This window comes from Onychomys torridus, chromosome 11 (genome assembly GCF_903995425.1).
Source record: "Onychomys torridus chromosome 11, mOncTor1.1, whole genome shotgun sequence".
NCBI lineage: Eukaryota > Metazoa > Chordata > Mammalia > Rodentia > Cricetidae > Onychomys > Onychomys torridus.
This window is the reverse complement of record NC_050453.1, coordinates 44,261,729-44,270,558: the sequence shown is the minus strand read 5'-3', so window position 1 is coordinate 44,270,558 and position 8,830 is coordinate 44,261,729.

Genomic DNA, 8,830 nt, shown 5'->3' with positions numbered 1-8,830 from the left:
ACCCAACCCCAAAGAACTACCTAGAAGTGTAACCAACATCTGTGATCCTGATCCATAAAGGGCCACCCAGCGACAAGACCAGCATCTACGCTCTGACCTCGAGAGTCTGAAAGGTGTCCAGGAGCCTGGGAATGAATATCAAGAGAACTGAAGCTGCAAGGGGCCAGTAGGCATGACTATAGCCAGTCTCTACACTTCCACTTCTCCTCTTCAAACTGTGACTCTTCCATTCAATGTCCGGTGTCAGTTTAGGAGGCCAGGTCTGTCTGGGTCTTTCTTTGCCTCCCCCTTTCCTTTTTTCTTCTTCTCCTTCTGGTCTTTCCAGTCTCATTTTCCCTTTTTAATGATAATCAAAGATTTCCCTGACAACACAGCCTTACCTGATATGTGGTACCCCCATGTCTCAGCCTCCTGAGACCTGAGACTCCTTCAGGTTATCTAATCAAATTTCTTACCTTTGTCTTACTTTATCTTTAGCCAAAGCTGCATCATTCCCCCTCATCCTTCTTGTTACCTCTCCTCTCTATTCCCCCATCTCTAGTTGTTACTATCAACTCAGCACTAACCCCCAGTCTTACTTGTTTTTTCTTCCCTCTCATACTCACAGCACCTAATATGTGAGTGCATGCTACACTATCTGTGTTAGTGTGGTTGACTTTTAGGGGGTGATTGATTTTTATTGTATGTTATTTGACTATTACTGCATGTTCTTTGGCCTACCCATTGGTAGTGATTGTTTTTATAGACAGAATTCTACCTTCAGGAGAATATGAGAGACAATCTGGTGCTCCAAACATCAGCCTAACAGAGAAATTGATACTGAAACTGTATTACAAACTCATACCTTTTGAACATTGCAAACTCTTTTACTGAAAGAATAAGGCTGTTTGAAAGAAAAAAAGTCAAACCAACAACCCAATACCAGGCGCTAATACGAAAACACAAGAGACATGAAAAATCAAGGCAGTGTGATTCTCCAAAAATGACCAATATCACAGTAATTCCCTCTAATGAGAGTAAATTAAATGAATCCCCAAACAATGATTAAACTTATGTTTAAAGAAATCAAAGAGAACACAAATAAAATCTTGAATGGATTCCAAGAGAGCATAAATAAATAAACAGCTAAATGAAATAAAGACAATACAAGATCTCAAACCAGGATGCAGCAAAGAAATTGAAATACTGAAAATAAAACTAAACTGAAATACTGGAAAAGAAAATTTCAATATGTCAAATAACATCCTTACCAACAGAATGGACCAAGGGGAGAGCAAAATGTCAAGGCTTGATAACAAGATGAAGGAATGAAAACATTCAGATATGACAGAGAAAAGTTAATAAGATGGTACAAACAGAACATTCACAGCCTTTGGGACACCATGACAGGACCAAATCTGCATATTTTTTGCCACAAAAGGAGAAGAATTTCATCCTTAAAGGTCAAGGAAATATTGTCAAGAATGTGATAGCAGAAAATTGTCCAAATCTAGGAAGAAATGCCCATACAGGTAGAACAGGCTTTGAGAACACCAGAAAAACAAGACCAGGAAGCAGTCTTCCCTCGTTATATCATAATTAAGCCACTAAATATACAGAACAAAGAAGCGATATTAAAAATGGGAAGAGAGAAGATCCAAACTACATACAAAGGCAGGCCCATGAGAATAGCATCAGATTCACCAACTGAAACCTATAGAGCCAGGAAGACGTGGAAAGATGTATTTCAAATTCTGAAAGACAAAAACTACCAACCTACACCAATACTCAGCAAGACTATCTGTCATCATTGAATGAGAAACAAAACTCTCCATGATAAAAAACTAAAACAATAAAGGAAAAAAAAAAAAAAAAGCTGTGGGACCTTGTGGCTACTGAGCCAGCCCTAGAGAAAATAGATAGTTGAAAGACTCCTTTGGACAGAGGAGAACAAGCAATCTGTGAGATAACAGGAAGGAATAAACCATGCTGGAATAACGTTAAACAAGAAAAAAGGCACACACTACAACATCAACAAAACAACAGGAATGAATGCACAATCTAGTGATTCTCAGTCCAGTACAAGACCGGAGGTGGACTACGTTACAAAAATAGGATCCAACTATCTGTTGTCCCAAAGAAATTCACCTCATCAGAAAAGACAGACACTGGCTTCGAGTGGAAGCCTAGAAAAAATGGCCGGGCAGTGGTGGCGCACGCCTTGAATCCCAGCACTCGGGAGGCAGAGCCAGGCGGATCTCTGTGAGTTCAAGGCCAGCCTGGTCTATGGAGCAAGTTCCAGGAAAGGCTCAAAGCTACACAGAGAAACTTTGTCTCAAAAAAAAAAAAAAAAAACAAAAACAAAACAAAACAAAAAAAACAACAAAAAACAAAAAAAAAAAAAAAAAAAAAGAAAGAAAAAGAATGTACCCAACAAATGGAACTAGGAAACAAGCAGGTGGTGATGTTCAAACATCTGACAAAATTAGGCTTTCAGGAAATAGAATCTCAGCACACAGAGCTCTTAGTCCAGTCATTTCTCCAAAACTTTTTTTTTCCTCCCATGCCCTGGGAGTCCCAGTATATATACACTTACAAGCAGTATTCCCTTGGCAGTGCAAAGCCAGGCTTCCAGGGTCAAACAGAGGGGTGATAAGAATCACATAGAGGGGCAGTAATTGTTAATTATCATTTGCAACCCCAAAGGGAAGTGACCAATGGGGAAATGAATTAGCTAAAGGCTAAATTCAGGTAATTTCTAAGAAGAGGGCTCTTATGTGCTCCACTATAGTCTTAAACATGATTGGTAGAAAATGTTATGAATCTATAAGTTGCTAGATCAATGGGAGAAAATAAAACTGCCTTCTTTTTACCTTTGGCTCCTATCTGTCCAAGCTATCTGCTGTTTTTTTTCTGCAGGGTGGGGGAAAGTGTGCTCAGTCACTGGGCAACCTGTGTACAGCTAGATGCCTCTGGTGATAGTTAAAGGGAGATCTGGAACTAGAAGTAAGATTTGGGAAAGGAGAAAGTTAAGCTTAATTGGCACATCCACCAGGCCTTCTCAGACAGGTAGTCTGGACACCTAAGTCTGTTCTGAGAGAATATAGAAGTATCTCTGATAAGGTACTTTCCTCCATCTGGGGATGATCCTGGCCGGATGCTGCCAATGACAATAATTACAGGGAGGCTTGAACTGGGGTTCTGACTGAGCATAGCTGTCAGCACAGAATGTTATCTAAATATTCCTAGAAGTGGTTAGGTAAAGAATTAGAGGTCTATAAAGTTAATAAGGCTGTAAGAAAAAGAGGGTCTGAGCTAAATTGTGCAAAGCTATTACTTAAGGTCTACCTGACCTGGGCAGTGTCTCCTTATGGAATTTACCTTGAATCAGTGTAGATGTAACCAGCTTGTTAAATAAGAAACACAGAACCAATTGCATAGTTAAAAACCACGAGGTGAGAGCAAGAGCGGAAAACCTTACCCTTTACTGCTTCTGCTGTTCTTCCTCTCCGCAAGAGAGTTACCTCTGTGTGCCCTATCTTTTTTATAGATTTTCTGTTCTGTTTTCTCATTGGTTGTAAACCCAGCCACATGACCTCCTTGTCATTGCCTGTTTGTACAGACCTCCAGGTCTTCTATGGTTGGTATCGAGATTAAAGGCGTGTGTCTGCCATGCTGGCTGTGTCCTTGAACACACAGAGATCTACCTAGCTCTGCCTCCCAAGTGCTGGGATTAAAGGCATGCACCACTACCGCCCAGCTTCTGCTCTGGCTTGCTCTGACCTCAAGGCAACTTTATTAACATACAAATAAAATAACATTTCAATACAAATAAAATATCACTATATTTCCCCTTTTCTATTTTAATAAAAAGAAAAAAGGAAAAAGTTATAACTAATATAAGAAAAACAATATACAAAAGTACAATAACTATATATACCATATATACAAACAATAAATACCTAAACAATGTCTAGTCCATTTGCATTTGACAAATTCAGAGAAAATAATTCCATTATCTATCCTATTTTGGTAAGTCCAAAATGTACCTGATTCACTTTCTATCCTAACTTATATTGCTAACAGAACTGTCTTATAACATCTTTCAAATTTATACACTTACAGCTCTTAGTGAGTTTTTCTGAAATCCTTAACAAAGATAATTATAACTATAACTAACTGATCTTCAACTCCCTCAGAGACCCAAGAAGGAAATAATACTACCTAATAAAAAATAAAAACAGGAAATGCATGCAAGCAGCTTCCAAAAAAAAAAAAAAAATGTGAGTTGACAGAAACAGTCAACTGCCTGGACAGTCACTTGAGGTTTCTCCGCAGTGTTGGGGCATCATCTTCAGCCTATAGGCTTAGCATACTCTTTTGTGAACTAGGATGTATATAAGGTCACTAGTTTAAGACCAGAGTTACATTTCTGCAGTATCTGTCCACTTTACACAGAAACACTGCTGGGCTATTTGTAAACAGTTTTCAAATTTTTTGATGTTCTTTACTCAAGAAAAATCAGTCAATTGGTTCTAGTGCACACACACAAGAAAGTCCCCAAACCTGTGAGAAGCCGGCAGTACCAGCACTCCTCAAGACAATTGTAGCAAGTTTATGACTACTATTCAGGCTTTTAGGCTGGTCTCAAACTTAATGCTTTTCACTCAATGTCCCTGAATTTACCTAAAAGGAATTCCATTTCTACATACCCAGTTATTTGTTGTAGAAACAGTCTACTTTTAAAATTCAAAATATACCTACAATTACCACATAAACCTTTGAATGTCCTGATTATTTGGCCACTGAAAAGTCTTGTTTAGAAAGATATAAAAAGTTAGAAAATTAACAACTGTATAGCAACCTAGTTCACAAACAAGTCTAGATATGAGAGGCAGAGGTATGTTAAGCCTATAAATAATGTAAGGTAAAATGAAGTAGTGGAATTCTAGTAGTTTCTGAGGAACTACTAGACCAAGCATACAAAAAACATTAAATTCCAGAAAATTGATTTTGATTTCAAAGAGTCAGCTATGGCCCAACCAGCAAACATGTAGGCTGGAACTAGTAAATATTTCACAACACGGCCATACAGTTTATAGACAAAAAACAAAACAAAACAAAAAACAGGATTTTTATTTAAAGCAAGTTTATTATAAATGTGATCTCTTTCTAAAGAATAAAAGGGGATATGATATAGATATAATAGGAAGAAAGGGTAGATTAAGGAACTTCTAAAGAGCAACAACTTGTTTAAAATGTTTTACATTGGTATAGATTTTAGTCTATTGATACAAACATAAAGTTAATTTTGTTATACTGTGTGCATATTTCTACTCTTGTTTAAGGTATGTTTGTACAGCTCATTTAAAATTATAATGGATAATTAAAAATAGATTAATTATTAGTCATCTATGATAATCATACTCATAGCCATGTTAGTTAAGTCTTCTAGGTATACATAGAGATATTTCAGATAGATAGGTAATCTTCAAATATTTCAAAGATCTTCAGAATATGGCATTTAAAATATTTTTAAAATTTAGACTTTCTGGACAATGAAACATGTCTGCTCCTGGCAATACCGATTTACTTCAGAGAGGAGGATGGAAATTGAAGACACTTCATATCTTATCTTCACCTTGGCAAAAATAACCATTTGGTCAAGAAACTGTTCTTGCCTGGACTGCTTGATCAATTGGACATGCAGGACCCATAGAAAGGTGACCACTAAACTTTGCTTGACAAAATGGTCCTTCAGGTTCCTGCTTTGCAGAGGAAACTGCCAGACATTCTACAGGACACTGAAAAAAGTGACCTAGAGACTCTAGCCCTGCGGGCTGAAGACAAATGCCCCAACTTTACAAAGGAACATTAGGTGACTGTCCAGGCTGCCAGCTGTCTCTGTCTACCCTGCAAGACTCCTGAAAGTTGCTTGCATCCTTCTCCTGGTTCTCAGGTAATATTATATCCTTCTGAGGTCTTTGATGTGGTTAAAGACTAGATAGTTATAATTTCCTCAGTTACGATAAAAGATAAGTTAGGTATAAAACCTTAGGCTCACAAATATAAGATAGATAGGATATCTTCTTTAATATTGTAACTGTAATTCTTGCTTGATAATTGTTTTGTTATCTAAAATTTTACTATATAAAAGTTAAAACCTTGCTTTTTGAAAAAAAGAAAAGGGGAAGTGCTGTGGGACGTTCTGTATGTCAAATGTGTTGCTCTGATTGGTTAAAATAAATAAAGTGCTGATTGGCCAGTAGCCAGGCAGGAAGGATAGAATAGGTGGGAGAAGGAGGAGGAGAATTGTGGGAAGCAGAAGGCTGAGGAGAGACACTGTCAGCTGCCGCCATGACAAGCAACATGTAAAGACACTGGTAAGCCACAAGCCACGTGGCAAAGTATAGATTAATAGAAATGGGTTAATTTAAGATAGAAGAAGTAGATAACAAGAAGCCTGCCATGGCCATACAGTTTCTAAACAATGTAAGTTTCTGTGTGTTTACTTGGTTGGGTCTGAGTGTCTATGGACCTGGCAGGTGAGAGAGATTTGTCCTGACTGTGGGCCAGGCAGGAAAACTCTAACTACAAATCAGGAGACTTATTATGTGGTGGTTTAGACTGTTATTCCTGTTAGTTCTTGAATGTGGCTAAGGAAGATATTTGACTCCAATGCTGAAAGGGAAGAAACAAAGGGCTGGGGGGAAGGAATCCTTTCCTGACGCTGTTGCCCAAATACCTTGAATGTATATGTCCAAAAAGTGATTAGTCCACAATGTTAGCAATTCTTAGGGAAAAGTCTATTGGGAAAACTATGAAATCACACATGATCTTCATAACAGAATACAGATGATATATAACAAGCCAAGTAACACCAAAAGCTCCTTGGAATTTGGCTTCCTCTGAAGGAATTCCTTGATCCCTTCAGGTAGTGACTTTGCCGCAACCAGCTGAGTTCTTATAATATTTTCCTGTGGCACTTAACACAATAAATAACTTAATGATACACCTTAGAGCTTTCAAAAACAATTAAGCCAACCCCAAACTAGTGATATAAAGAAATAATTATAACTGGAGAAGAAATTAATGATATAGATATGTAAGAACAATACAAAGAGTCAATGAAATGATGGGTTGATTTTTAGAAAGAGAAACAATATTGACAAACCCATAGCCAAAGTAGCCAAAAAAGATAACTTAAACTAATAAACATGGAGATGAAGGGGACTCATTAAAACAGACATCAATAAAGTTGAGAAAATTATAAAGACATACATTAAAAACTTATATTCCTTTACATTGAAAATTCCATTTTCAGTGAGCAGAAGACAGCCAGAGGCCAGAGGCCTGCCTTGAAGCCATGTTGGGCTAGCCAGGTGGGCTCTTCACTGCCATGGGCAAGTGTGTGGTGGAGAGATGGGACAAAGGGAGAGGCAGACTGGTTCCTGTGCTGTGGAGAGGGGTGGAACTGGAGACACAAGAGTGGTGAGGAGCAGGCTGATATGAGTGGTCTGAGCTGTCACCTGGGGGCCGTGATGACGGCCAGGTATGTGCTGCTGCTGAGGGCCATGTCTTGAATCTGTCCATGGCTCTGCTGAAGCAGGGGTCTGTGTTTATGTCCATGGCCTTGAAAAAGCCATGCAGATGCCTGGGGTTTGGGCTGCCACCTGAAGCCATGTTGATGTCTGAGGGTGGTGCTCAGCTGGCCCCACCCTCTTCACCTGCCTCGAGAGTTGGCCCTACCTCTCCCGGCTGACACAAGGTGTGGGCATGGAAGAGCTAGCCTGGCCCCTTGCTGGCCACAGCACTCTGAAGAGCTGGCCCTGCCTCTCCCTGACTGCCACACTGGAGATGGCAGAGGCAAAGGAGAGCTGGCACTGGTGGTGTGGGTGTGGGAGAGCCAATAGCCGCAGGATCTCCATTACTGGGGCAATAGCAGGACATCAGAGAGGAGTCTCCCAGTGAGGGTCCAGTATTGATGGTGTAGCAGAAGCCAGGGGCCTTGAACCAGACAGACAAATCATTGCAATGAACATTTGTATAAAAAAGCTGTTTGGGCAATAGGATATACTGTGTGACACACTGCAGCTCCCAACACCACTATGATGAATAAATACATGGTGGAGAGATGGGAAATAAGGAGAAGCAAAGAGGAACTGGAGACAAGATAGTTGTGACGGGTGTGAGAGAAGGCTGTAGCTAATAGAGGAGTAGGTCGTTGCCAAGAGGGGTCCATGAGATGTTTTGATTGATATTGTTTGTTTGTATGTTTAATTTTAATTTTAATTTTTGTCTTTGAGGGAAGGTTATAAGGGTGGAGGGCAGACATGGAAGGACTGGGAAATGAGTGGGATTGGGGTGCATGATGTGAAATTCTCAAAGAATCAATTTTTTTTTTTTGAGCTGAGAATTGAACCCAGGGCCTTGTGCTTGCTAGGCAAGCTCTCTACCACTGAGCTAAATCCCCAACCCACAAAGAATCAACTTTTAAAAATGTTTTTAAAAAAAGAAAATTCCACTTTTAGAAACTATTAAAGCATAGTTTTTGTATAAAGTAATGCAACTTATTAAATAACACTTTAGCAGAATGAATTGATCTAGTTTTAATTTTGTTTTATTTTATGTATATGGATATTTTTGCCTGAATGCATGTCTATATCCTACATATGCGGCTGGAGCCTGCAGAAGTCAGAAGAGGTTACCTAACTACTTTTGTGTAATGGGGGCCTATTCTGGAGTATGGTCAATGTAACAGGAGTCACACCATTAAAGAAAACTAATTCTCCCTATCCCAGGAGCCATAAAATTCTAATAGTGCCTCAGCTAGAGGTGGGAACTTGTATCT